Below are 12,685 nucleotides of genomic sequence, written 5' to 3'. Positions count from 1 at the left end.
TCCCTCCCCGGCCTTCCTGCTGTAGTTTGACAAACAGTAGCCTTTTGATGTAAATGAGTCAAAATTATACTTTTTAAAAAATACAATTGGCAAAAAAATATATATTTTTTGGTGTGCCACAGAACTTTAGTAGTTTATGTGGGCCATGAGATGAAAACAGTTGAAAATCACTGGTATTGGTGTCCTTTTGCCTTTCCAGCAACCTGATCCTGTTATATCATTTAAATCTTTCATATTGTTTTCCTTCACACTTTACTTTGTAATACTGATGTCAATTTAATTTGCACAGGTAAGAGAGTAAGTAGGTGAGAAAGACAAGATCCTGCGCTCAGCAACTTGAAGTCTAGCTGGGAAGATTTAAACCAGGGCACTAGGTTGCGGATCATTAGCCACATTTATTCAGTTTAACAACACATTTTTAATTCTTTCCATGTTCCAAGCACTGAGGCTAAAAGCAAGAGATGTTGGGATTAATAGGAAAGGTACCTGCCAACCCTCTAGGATCTGTCAGAAGTTCTTGTATAGTGAGGGAAGAAGATGTGTTTCCTCTAAATATTATTACAAATCTCAGCATCTGTGTTTAAAAAATAAACATCCCTATCACAATGTCTGCAATGCTCTTTTTAAGAAATATTGGATACAGATAGGCATTAAAATAATGAGGTGATCTAGTTAATCTTTAGAATATCATGTGAGATTATTTTCTTTACATTACATCCATCCCCATGACTTATTTATTTTATAACTGAAAGTTTGTAACCTTTGAACTTCTTCACCCATTCCCCCAAATACTAATCTGTTCATAATATCTACAACCTTGTTTATTTTTTAGATTCCACATGTAAATGAATCATACACTATTTGTCTTTCTCGCTGACTTATTTCACCGAGTATAAATCCCTCAAGGTTCCTCCGTGTGGTTGCAAATAGATCATTTTTTATGACTGAATAATATTACATTGTGTGTGTGTGTGTGTGTGTGTGTGTAGATCAAATTTTCTGCCGGGGCTGACTGGCAGACCCTGAGCACAGATGAATGATTACTCTGACACATGAGAGGGCTAAGGGACTGCTTAGCTTGAAAAACCAAACAGCCTCATTCACCTGCCTCCTCAGGCTTTTATTGTAGCAACGGCTTGAACTAAAATTAACTTCTAGATACTATCAGCAGGGTAAGTATCCTTGAGAAGACACATGGAGCTGCAGTGTCCTTTAAGCAAGGACATCTAAAGACTAAGCAAAAGATTCCAGTAAAACACCTGGGGGCTCAGACTTGTTTGGAAAAGTCAAGGCAGGGTCTGTCACCTTCAGCAAGGTCCTCCAGTATCCCCTGACCTTTCAGAGATTTCCAAGCAAGTCCCGTGCTTCCCCACAATTTTCTTTAATGGATATCATGTTATGCATATTTAAGAGTTATGGGAATTTCATCTTTGCCATAATTTTGCAGCAAACTGCTCTTCTATCGTCACATCTCCCCATGAAAAGAAAGAAGATTCTGAGTAGGAAAGTAAGACTCCAACATTCTCATGACAGTCTTTGTCATAGCTTTAAAAGATATAAATGTTGCCATATTATAGAAAGAGATGTTGATTGATAGATTTGGGGATCAGCAGTTATAATATTAATAGCTGAAACAATGGGATTGGTTGGTGTGACTAAAGTATTTTAAAATAGCAATAAGGAGAAAACTGATTGTGTTTACCTGGTGTCAAATAACAATGAAGAGATTAGAGTACATACTTATAGTTTCTATTTCTAAGAATACATATCCTCTCACTCCACCACTCACCAAATGAGTTTCGAGGGCATAGAATAGCGGCAATGTTCAGGTCACACATCCCTGCACCCAGCAGCCGGGCCCGGCAAGCTGACACTTGTTTATATTTTTAAACAATATTTGCATTTTACTTTTATAGTTTTGTGATTCCATTTATACTAAATGCTTAACATAATACCTAGCATTAGCACAAGATAAATTTTGATCCATTATTATTCTCATTGCACAATGATATCAACACCCCTTACAGGATTATAGGGTGAGAAAGGTAATAGAAGGGAAAAATTACCAAATTCAACACAATAAAAATATTCCCTTATTATTAATTGTTCAGGCTAAAATTTGTTTCCAATATGAAGTCTTTGGGGTTTAAGATCCTAAGATTTATATCCCAGTGTAAACCTTCCAGGATTACATAATTGAACTATCTGGTGATTTTAGTCAGTCATAAATACAATCAACTTAAGGTGAAAAAGTTTGGAAGAAAATTCATTTTTGCACCCAAATCTGACATGTTTTCTACTTTATTTAAAACTGTTTTACAGAAGACATATGATTTTACTTACATGTAGAATCTACAAAATGAAATAAACACATAAAATAGGAACAGACTCAGAAACAAATAACAGACAGTTATCAGAGGGGAAAAGGTTAGGGGACTGATTTTAAAAAGGTAAAAGGATTAAGCAGTACAAATTGGTAGTTGCGGAATGGTCATGGAGATGTAGATTATTTTACACATGGCGAATATAGTCAATATTGTGAGAACCATGTGAGGACCAAATGGGTGCTTTAAGATTAGTGAGGGGACCACTCTGTAAGTACATGATTTTCTAACCACTTTGCTGAACATCTGAAACTAATGTAGAATAATATTGAATGTAAACTATACTTGAAAAATAAAGGAAATAACTGGTAAGGTTTTTCTTTTAATTCGTCATATGCATGTCTGTTTTTATTCTTTTTTTATTTAATTTTTTTATTGATTAAGATATTACATATGAGTCCTTATCCCCACATTACCCCCTTTACCCCCCACTCATGCCCTCACTCCCCTGGTGTCTTTATCCATTGGTTAGGCCTATATGCTTGCATATAAGTCCTTTGGTTGATCTCTCCCCCTTACCCCCACCCTCACCTACCTTCCCTCTGAGGTTTGACGGTCAGATCTGTGCTTCTCTGTCTCTTGATCTGTTATTGTTGGAAGTTTTCGGACAATATTTCTTCAAATAGGTTTTCTAAACCTTGTTCCTCTTCCTGTTGTTCTGGCACCCCTATTATTCATATGTTGATGCGTTTCATGTTGTCCCATAGCTCCTTTAGGCTCTACTCCTGTCTTTTACTTTTTTTCTTCAATTGCAGTTCAGTTTAGTTGTCTTTTGCTTCCCTGTCTTCTAATTCACTAATTCGGTCCTCCATTTCTCCTAGTCTATTGTTGAAACTTTCCATGGTGTTTTTTTATTGCAGCTATATCACTCTTCACTTCTTCTTGATTCTTACATAAGTTATTGATCTTTCATCCATTCCTTCTTGATTCTTACATAAGTTGTTGATTTTTTTCCCCCATCAGGTTTATGAAGTGTATGGCCCTTATTCTGAATTCTTTTTCTGACACATTGCATGCCTCTGTTTCACTTAGCTGCTTTTCTGGCGAATCTGCCATTTTTTTCCTTTGGGGGTTTCTTTGTCTACCCATTTTGGGTCACACCGAATGATCTAGATATCAAGTCGTGCAGGGGCTGCTCCTTGGGTGGCAGTGGCTCCTCGGGCTGTGGTTGTTCTTCGGGTGGTTGCGGAATTGGCTGTTCCTCAGTTGGCAGCGGCTCCTCTGATTGGTGCTGTTTGCAGCAGTGGGCAGTCTGCTCATGTGGCTACTGCTCCTTGGAATGGGGCAGGCTTCTCGGGCAGCTACTGCTCCTCGAATGGGAGTGGGCTGCTCGCAGTGTTGCTCTTCTTCGTACGGGTGTGGGCTGCTCTCACCGCTGCTGCTCCTCGGATCGGGTTGAGCATGTTTTCATATGTCTTTTGGCCTTTCTTCTGACTTCTTTTGGTAAGTATCTATTTAGGTCCATTGCCCATTTTTTTGATTGGGTTGTTTATCTTCCTTTTGTTAAGTTGTATGAGTTCCCTGTAAATGTTGGAGATTAAACCCTCATCAGTGATAACATTTGCAAATATGTTCTCCCATGCAGTGGGCTTTCTTGCAGGTTGCTCGTGCGGCTGCTGCTCCTCAGACAGGTGTAGGGTGTGGGTTGTGCAGCTGCTGTTCCTCAGACAGGGGTGGGCTGCATGGGGCTGCTGCTCCTCAATAGTGAGCAAGCTGCTCCTGCGGCTGCTGCTCCTCGGACGGGGCAGGCTGCTCGCGTGGTTGCTACTCCTCAGATAGGGGAGCGGGCCGCTCACACAGCTGCTGCTCCTTGGACAGGGGCAGGCCACGTGAGGCTTCTGTTCTTAGGCCTGGGGCAGGCTGCTCGTTGAGCTACTGCTCCTTGGAGAGGAGTGGGCTGCTCACATGTCTGCTGCTCATGTGGTTGCAGTGCCCTGGGCTAAGGCGTTAGGCTGGTCAGAGGGGAGCGGAGCATGCTTCAGAACTCACAGGAGCCTGCACCCAGGGTGGCTGGAGACTCGTTGACCATGGGACCACAGCCGAGGTAGCAGGGTGCTGGCAGGGGTGGCTGTAGAGTCCCAGGTGTTATTTGAGGGCACCGTGGGTGGAGTTGAGGCTGAGCTCCCAGTTACAGCAGTTCTCCCCTTCAAAAGGCTAGGCCTCTGAGGACATGCCAGCCTCCTGGTACTGTTTACTGCGGTAGCAGAGGCTGCTTAATTAGGCGAGCCCAGTTAGCCTGCCCCCAAAGGTCCTGTGGGATCTAACTGTGCCTCACTCACATACACACACACACATCCCACATGACCACAGACTCCTCTTTTGCTCCCTCACTGACTCATGCTCTCTCCCTCATTGCCGCCTTCTTCCTGCCTCTGTAGTTGGGTCTGGGGTGTTATTGACCCATTCGTGGATGTAGTTTCCTCTCCAGGTGTCTGGTTATGAGGCTTGCTCTCTAGCACCTGGCAGACAGGATAAAATTCACCTTGACAAGACACAACACAAAGGGAACAAAGCAAAAATGTACTCATGACAACAATAACCCCACTATAAGTGACCACCTGAGAAAAGAGAATTAGGGGAGAGAAAAGAGAACATAAATGATATCGAAGAGAGTGAAAAAGATAAGAGAGAAAAGAAAAAGGAAGGAAAAGAAGGATGGATATATATATGGAGAAAACACCACAGAACCAATAGATAAACAACAACAACAAAAGAAACAAACAAACAAAAATACAAACACCAAAACCTCAGCAAAGAGGGTGGGGGCAGAATCTGTAGAGGCGGAGCTTATATACAGAAAATAAGGTTAAGAATTGGATGAATATGGGGAGGATCTCAGTTCAGTATAGAGGAAGTAGAAAGGGGATGAGTGGATAAGAGAAAAGAGAATGAGAAAAAAATAATAATAAATTTACAAAAACATTGATTTCAAAAATGGTATAAAAATAGCAAATAAAAATAAAATGAAATAGAGTGATGGAAGAATAATGCAAAAAGAAATAGAAAATAACGCAACAAACAAAAACAGGAAAACAAAGAAAAAAGAATAAAAAAAGAGATTTCAAAATAATAAAAATAAAAATGAAAAAAGTGACATGTTGTTTCTTTGGCTGGCTTAATATCTCAGTCTTCTGTACTGTACTGTTTCTCAGGTTCCCATTGCTGGGACTGAAGGTCTCTCTTTAGGCCAGTTCCTTTGGACTCTCAGGGACTTAAAATTTTTTTTTTAAATTCTTTGTACCTTTCAGGGTGGAATCTGGGTGTGGCTGAATTGGTTGCCTGGATACTGGAGGGGAGGGGCTGTCTCTTCAGGACAAAATGGCTGCCCAGGTCCCAGACTCAGGCATGACTCAGTGCCAGACTCCCTGCAACTTCTCCTGGACCCCCCCTCTCCCCAGATTCCACAAGTCCACACTGTCTCCCACACTCCAGCCATGGGTAAGTGTCTGTATCCGAAAGATCCTATGCACTAGGCTCAATGAAGAAAGGCAGAGGCCACAGAAAGGGGAAAGGCTGCACCTCTGCACACTCCTCTCCTGCCGGCACTCCTCTTCGGCCTTTCCTGACTGTGGACCCACATCTAGAGTCCCCTGTGGTCCAGAAGTTCTGCGGACCTTCTTTCCACAGTCTGACACTGTGCCTATCCCAAGGGGTGTGGCTCGGTGCCGGTGCCATGTGGATTCCCTCTGACCTTCAGGGCTCAGAGGTCTGGCAGACTCTCCTTCCCAGAGCCTTGATTTTACCTTTCTCCAGGGATCCTCTGCCCTTCCCAGCTGCAAACTGTCTCCCAGCTGAGTCTCTTTTGCCAATTCGGGCTGGATGTTACACGTTTCAGCTGCTCACCCTATCTGTTCTGGGACAAGGCTTGGGACACGTCCTTCTATACCACTGCCATTTTGTCTCTTCCTAACTAGTAAGAATTTTTATAACCATGTAAGCAAATCATTTTTCTCCTTATGTAAATTTAATTTCCCTCAATTATCTATATAATAAAAGCCTAGGTGGCATCACGCCTTTGCGCAATGCCCTCCTGCAATGTCGTCACAAGATGGCCTTGCACACAGTGGAGGTGGGGCCCGGTGGCCGCTCCACACGGTGAGACCTGGGGGTCCTGTGGCTCTGCGCAGCACAGAGAATGCCGGTCCCAGTTCTCGTGGAGGAGGCGGGTCCTGGCGAAGGAGGCAGGTCTCAGCAGGGGAGGGCAGTTGGGGGTGTTCAGGCTGGCAGGGGAGGGAAGTTGTGGGTGATCAGGCCTGCAGGGGAGCAGTTAGGCGTCAATCAGGCTGACCCAGGAGTGGTTAGGAGGCGATCAAGCTGGCAGACAGAAGCAGTTAGGGCCAATCAGGCAGGCAGGCAGGTGAGCAGTTAGGAGCCAGCAGTCCCGGATTGTGAGAGGGATGTCCAACTGCTGGTTTAGGCCCGATCTCTGCGGCAGTTGGACATCCCACGAGGGGTCCCAGATTGGAGAGGGTGCAGGCCAGGTTGAGGGACACCCTCCCCCCCCCCCACATGCACGAATTTCATTCACCGGGCCTCTAGTCTCTAAAAATGAGAAACTTATATTTTTCTTGCAAACAGAATATTGGTATGCTTCATTGACATTTAATGAATTTTAATGTGGTCACACTGTATACTTCTACAACCATTTCCATCTCTATATGATACTAATTGGATCTCTTCCAAAAAACATTAGGCTGTTTATGCTGTTTGTTGTCTTAAAATGTTACATTTGCCAATTACCTTGTAAAATCCAGAGTTTGCTTTTGTTTACAGTCATTAAATATACTTCATTTCAGCACTTGAACTTTTTAGTAAATAATATTGTCCTTCTTTTGTTACATTTGTCAAATTGTGCTAAATGCCTTAGTATTTTCTTCTCCACCTCAGGGAAGTTTTCGGACAATATTTCTTCAAATAGGTTTTCTAAACCTTGTTCCTCTTCCTGTTGTTCTGGCACCCCTATTATTCATATGTTGATGCGTTTCATGTTGTCCCATAGCTCCTTTAGGCTCTACTCCTGTCTTTTACTTTTTTTCTTCAATTGCAGTTCAGTTTAGTTGTCTTTTGCTTCCCTGTCTTCTAATTCACTAATTCGGTCCTCCATTTCTCCTAGTCTATTGTTGAAACTTTCCATGGTGTTTTTTTATTGCAGCTATATCACTCTTCACTTCTTCTTGATTCTTACATAAGTTATTGATCTTTCATCCATTCCTTCTTGATTCTTACATAAGTTGTTGATTTTTTTCCCCCATCAGGTTTATGAAGTGTATGGCCCTTATTCTGAATTCTTTTTCTGACACATTGCATGCCTCTGTTTCACTTAGCTGCTTTTCTGGCGAATCTGCCATTTTTTTCCTTTGGGGGTTTCTTTGTCTACCCATTTTGGGTCACACCGAATGATCTAGATATCAAGTCGTGCAGGGGCTGCTCCTTGGGTGGCAGTGGCTCCTCGGGCTGTGGTTGTTCTTCGGGTGGTTGCGGAATTGGCTGTTCCTCAGTTGGCAGCGGCTCCTCTGATTGGTGCTGTTTGCAGCAGTGGGCAGTCTGCTCATGTGGCTACTGCTCCTTGGAATGGGGCAGGCTTCTCGGGCAGCTACTGCTCCTCGAATGGGAGTGGGCTGCTCGCAGTGTTGCTCTTCTTCGTACGGGTGTGGGCTGCTCTCACCGCTGCTGCTCCTCGGATCGGGGCAGGTTGCTCGTGCGGCTGCTGCTCCTCAGACAGGTGTAGGGTGTGGGTTGTGCAGCTGCTGTTCCTCAGACAGGGGTGGGCTGCATGGGGCTGCTGCTCCTCAATAGTGAGCAAGCTGCTGGGAGCAGTTAGGCATTGATCAGGCTCGCAGGGGATTTGTTAGGTGGTGATCAGGCTGGCAGTCAGAAGCAGTTAGGGGCAATCTGGAAGGCAGGCAGGCAAGTGGTTGGGGGTCAGCAGTCCTGGATTATGAGAGTGATGTCTGACTGCCCTTGAGGGGTCCCAGATTGGAGAGGGTGCAGACTGGGCTGAGGGACCCCCGCCCCCAGTGCACAAATTTCATGCACCGGGCCTCTAGTATTAAAATATTCCCCCCCCCCCCCCCCCCACATGCACGAATTTCATTCACCGGGCCTCTAGTCTCTAAAAATGAGAAACTTATATTTTTCTTGCAAACAGAATATTGGTATGCTTCATTGACATTTAATGAATTTTAATGTGGTCACACTGTATACTTCTACAACCATTTCCATCTCTATATGATACTAATTGGATCTCTTCCAAAAAACATTAGGCTGTTTATGCTGTTTGTTGTCTTAAAATGTTACATTTGCCAATTACCTTGTAAAATCCAGAGTTTGCTTTTGTTTACAGTCATTAAATATACTTCATTTCAGCACTTGAACTTTTTAGTAAATAATATTGTCCTTCTTTTGTTACATTTGTCAAATTGTGCTAAATGCCTTAGTAAAGTTAAAAGAACTAAAATATTGTGTATAAATGAGTCCATTTATAATTTATTTTCTTGATACAAGAAAAGTAAAACTCAGAAAGCTCTAGAAATTATGCAGTGACTGAGGAGACAAACATATGGGGAGGGGAGTTAGGGGATCAAAGTGGAGAATAATTCTAAATCATTAGTAATATGTAGTTTTCAATATCTCTTGGGAACAAAATGTTTTCCCCTTTCATTTTGATATAATGCATTATATTAATATATTTTCTGAAGAGGCAGCAGATATGAGTACTGAAGTCACACTATGTGAGGTTGAATCCTGTTTTCACTACATACAATAAAAACTCTCTGATCCTTATTTCATAAATAAGGAGTTCAAACAAAGAGAGACTAAGTAATTTTTTCAAGGACACACAAGTAGTAAAGTGCCAGAGATGGAAATGGAACCTGAATCCAAAGCCTATACCCTTCGACATGATATATTAAAATTTACTTTCATTTACTTTATAGACAGGACATAATATAGATTTTAAAAACTTTGTGTGTAGTCATTTTTTATTATCCAGGAATCTATATTCAGGATTAAAAAGAAAGCATTAAAATATTTGTAATAAAAGGGGGCACTGAGAACCACTGATTTATGTAACCCAATACTTTTATAATAGACTACAGGCCCAGTGCACAAAATTCGTGTACGGGGGGAGGGTCCCTCAGCCCAGCCTGCATCCTCTCCAATCCGGGACCCCTCCGGGACCACTCAGGGGATGTCCAGGACCCCTCTGCAGGATTGTGCCTAAACTGGCAGTTGGACATCCCTCTCGGAATCCGGGACTGCTGGCTCCTAACTGTTCACCTGCCTGCCTGCCTGATCACCCCTAACTGTCTCTGCCTGCCAGCCTGATTTCCCCCTAACTGCCCTCCCCTGCCAGCCTGATTGCCCCTAACTGCTCTCCCCTGCCAGCCAGATCTCCCCTAACTGCCTCTGCCTCGGCCCCCACCACTGTGGCTTTGTCCAGAAGGACGTCCGGAAGATGTCCGGTCTAATTTGCATATTACCCTTTTATTAGTATAGATACTAACTTTTCACAGCACAAACTCAGGTGTACTAAAATAATTCATTTGTTTTATTTCTGTCTGTTTCTCTGTGTCTCTATTTCAGGGCAATTTCTGCCTAGTTGCACAAAGTTAGCATCAGTTTCCTTTGTCAAAACAACTTTTTTCCTAGTCAAATCAGGATTTCTAGATCTACAGTGATTCCTAGATCTGTAACTCTTCTTAGAGTAGTATGTAGAACACTAGCTTTTGGAGTGCTTTCATATCTGGTCCTTTGTCATGTGTCCAGATGTCCATTGGCATTTTTTTCACTGACATTGTCTGAGAGAACTTATCATCAGAAGACTTACATTGCAGGAAATACTCAAGGAGGTTATTCCACCTGAAACAAAGAACAAAAGGTCACAAACTATGAGTAAGATAATCAACAAACAGAATAAACAGGGATAATTTGTTATAACAAAAACATAAGGGGGGGTGGGCAAAGCCTGTATTTGCAAAGGGATATGGAGTTCAGAAGCATAAAAAAAAACACCTGTATATATGAAACTTTGTTTTTCATAACCCAATTAGTAAGCAAACACACACTCAAACACAAGCAGAAACACAAAATTAAGACATATGACTTTAAAAAGAGGAATCAGAGGCAAAATTTAGGAATACCGCCAAACAAAATCAACAGACAGAAACACAAAGGGCAGGACCAATAGAGGCACAGAGTTTACCATAAAACAAAAGATAAAATGGCTATAGGAAATCCTCATAAATCAATAATTACCCTAAATATAAAAGGACTGAATTCACCAATTAAAAGGCACAGAAGAGCAGATTGGACAAAAAACTAAACCCAAACATATACTGCCTTCAGGAGACACATCTAAGCTGCAAAGACACTTGTAGACAAAGTAAAAGGGTGGAAAAACTTTTCCAAGCAAATAGCATCCAAAGAAAAGCAGGTGTAGCCCTGGCCGGTTTGGCTCAGTGGATAGAGCATCGGCCTATGAACTGAAGGGTCCTGGGTTCAATTCTGGTCAAGGGCACATGCCCAGGTTTCGGGCTCCATTCCCAGTGGGGGGCTTGCGGGCAGCCGATGATCCATGATTCTCTCTCATCATGGATGTTTCTATCTCTCTCTCCCTCTTCCTTCCTCTCTGAGATCAATAAAAATATATTTTTTAAAAAAGAAAAAAAAGAAAAGCAGGTGTAGCCATACTTATATCTGATAAAATATAGTTCAAGATAACAAGGAACAAATAAATGTTATAATGATAAAGAGGACACTACATTAAGAAGATATAACACATATCAATATATATACACCCAATTAGAGATCACTGAAATATGTAAAGCAACTGTAAACAGAACTAACAAGAGATATTGACAAAAGTCATAGTTGGGGACTTCAATACTGCATTGACAGCTCTAGATAGATCATCCAAATCAAAAATCAATAAACAAATATTTACCTTAAATGACACATTAGACAAAATATACATAATTGGCATTTACAGAGCCTTTCATCCCAGAATACCAGATTATACATTCTTCTCCAGTGCACATGGAACATTCTGAGAGAGCATGTAAGTCACAAAACTAGACTCAGCAAATATATGAAGATTGCAATTATACTAAGCATATTCTCTGGCCACAATGCTTTGAAATTAGAAATCAACTGCAAAAAAGGAAGTAAACAAACCCACAACTATGTGGATATTAAAGAACATACTACTAAAAAGTGATGAGGTCAAAGAAGAAATAAAAGGTTATATGAAAGGATAAATAGAGACCAACGATACTGACAATAAGACATATCAAAACTTCTGGGAAGCAGTGAAAGCAGTAATAAGAGAAAAGTTTACATCATTACACGCCTATCTCAAGAAACAAGAGAAATCCAAAGTAAACAGCATTAACATCACATCTTAAAGAACTAGAAAAGAACAAAAGCAACCCAAAGTCAACAGAAAAAGGGAGGTAATAAAAACTAAGCAAAATTTAGTTAAATAGAGAACAAAAAGACTATACAATAAACTGATAAAACAGAGCTTTTTTAAAATAACATATATTAATAAGACACTGGGGGTAGGGGAGGCCAGGGGATTGTCAAGGGCGGGAAAAAAGGAGACATATGTAATAACATATATTAAAATTGACAAGCTCCTGGATAGACTCTTTAGGGAAAAAACATAAAAATATCATAAATGAAAAAGATGTTTACACAGACACATCATACATAGACTATATGTCACCAAGTTCAATGACCTAGAAGAAATAGATACATTTTTTAGAAATGTATAACCTTCCTAGACCAAATCATGAAGAATTGGAAAATCAAAATAGACTGATCAACAGTGAGGAAATTGGAACAACCATTGAGATTGGCCCTTCCTGCTTGCAGCCAAGTCCTGTGGAGACAGACACAAACTCTGGATCTCTTGGAGCTTCAAGCAGGTTGCTGAAAGCCAAAGGAGGACAATTTCTGACAGTGGTTAGCACCTAAGTACCCCACAGCAAGCCCAGAATTGGCAATCAGCCAGTCATCAGAAGAGTAAGATCCAAAGAGAGCTCCCATGGAGCACTAAACTCTGCTGAAACTTCACTTTTTAATTTTTCTTCTCTTTTTAATTATTTTTCTTTCTTTTCATTTATTTATCTATGTTATCTATCTTTATTGATTTGTTATTATTATAGTCTCTATTGGTTTGTTCACATATCTAATTTTCCTCTTCCCCTTTTCCTACTGAATCTTTCTTTATTTTCCCTTTATTTTCTCTTTCTCTCTTTTCTTTTTCCCCTGCTTTCTCATCTTTTTTCCTGTTCTTA

This window comes from Myotis brandtii, unplaced genomic scaffold (assembly GCF_000412655.1).
Source record: "Myotis brandtii unplaced genomic scaffold, ASM41265v1 scaffold166, whole genome shotgun sequence".
In the NCBI taxonomy this organism is placed as follows: Eukaryota; Metazoa; Chordata; class Mammalia; order Chiroptera; family Vespertilionidae; genus Myotis; species Myotis brandtii.
The sequence above is the reverse complement of the archived record's forward strand: the minus strand, read 5'-3'. Positions refer to the sequence as shown.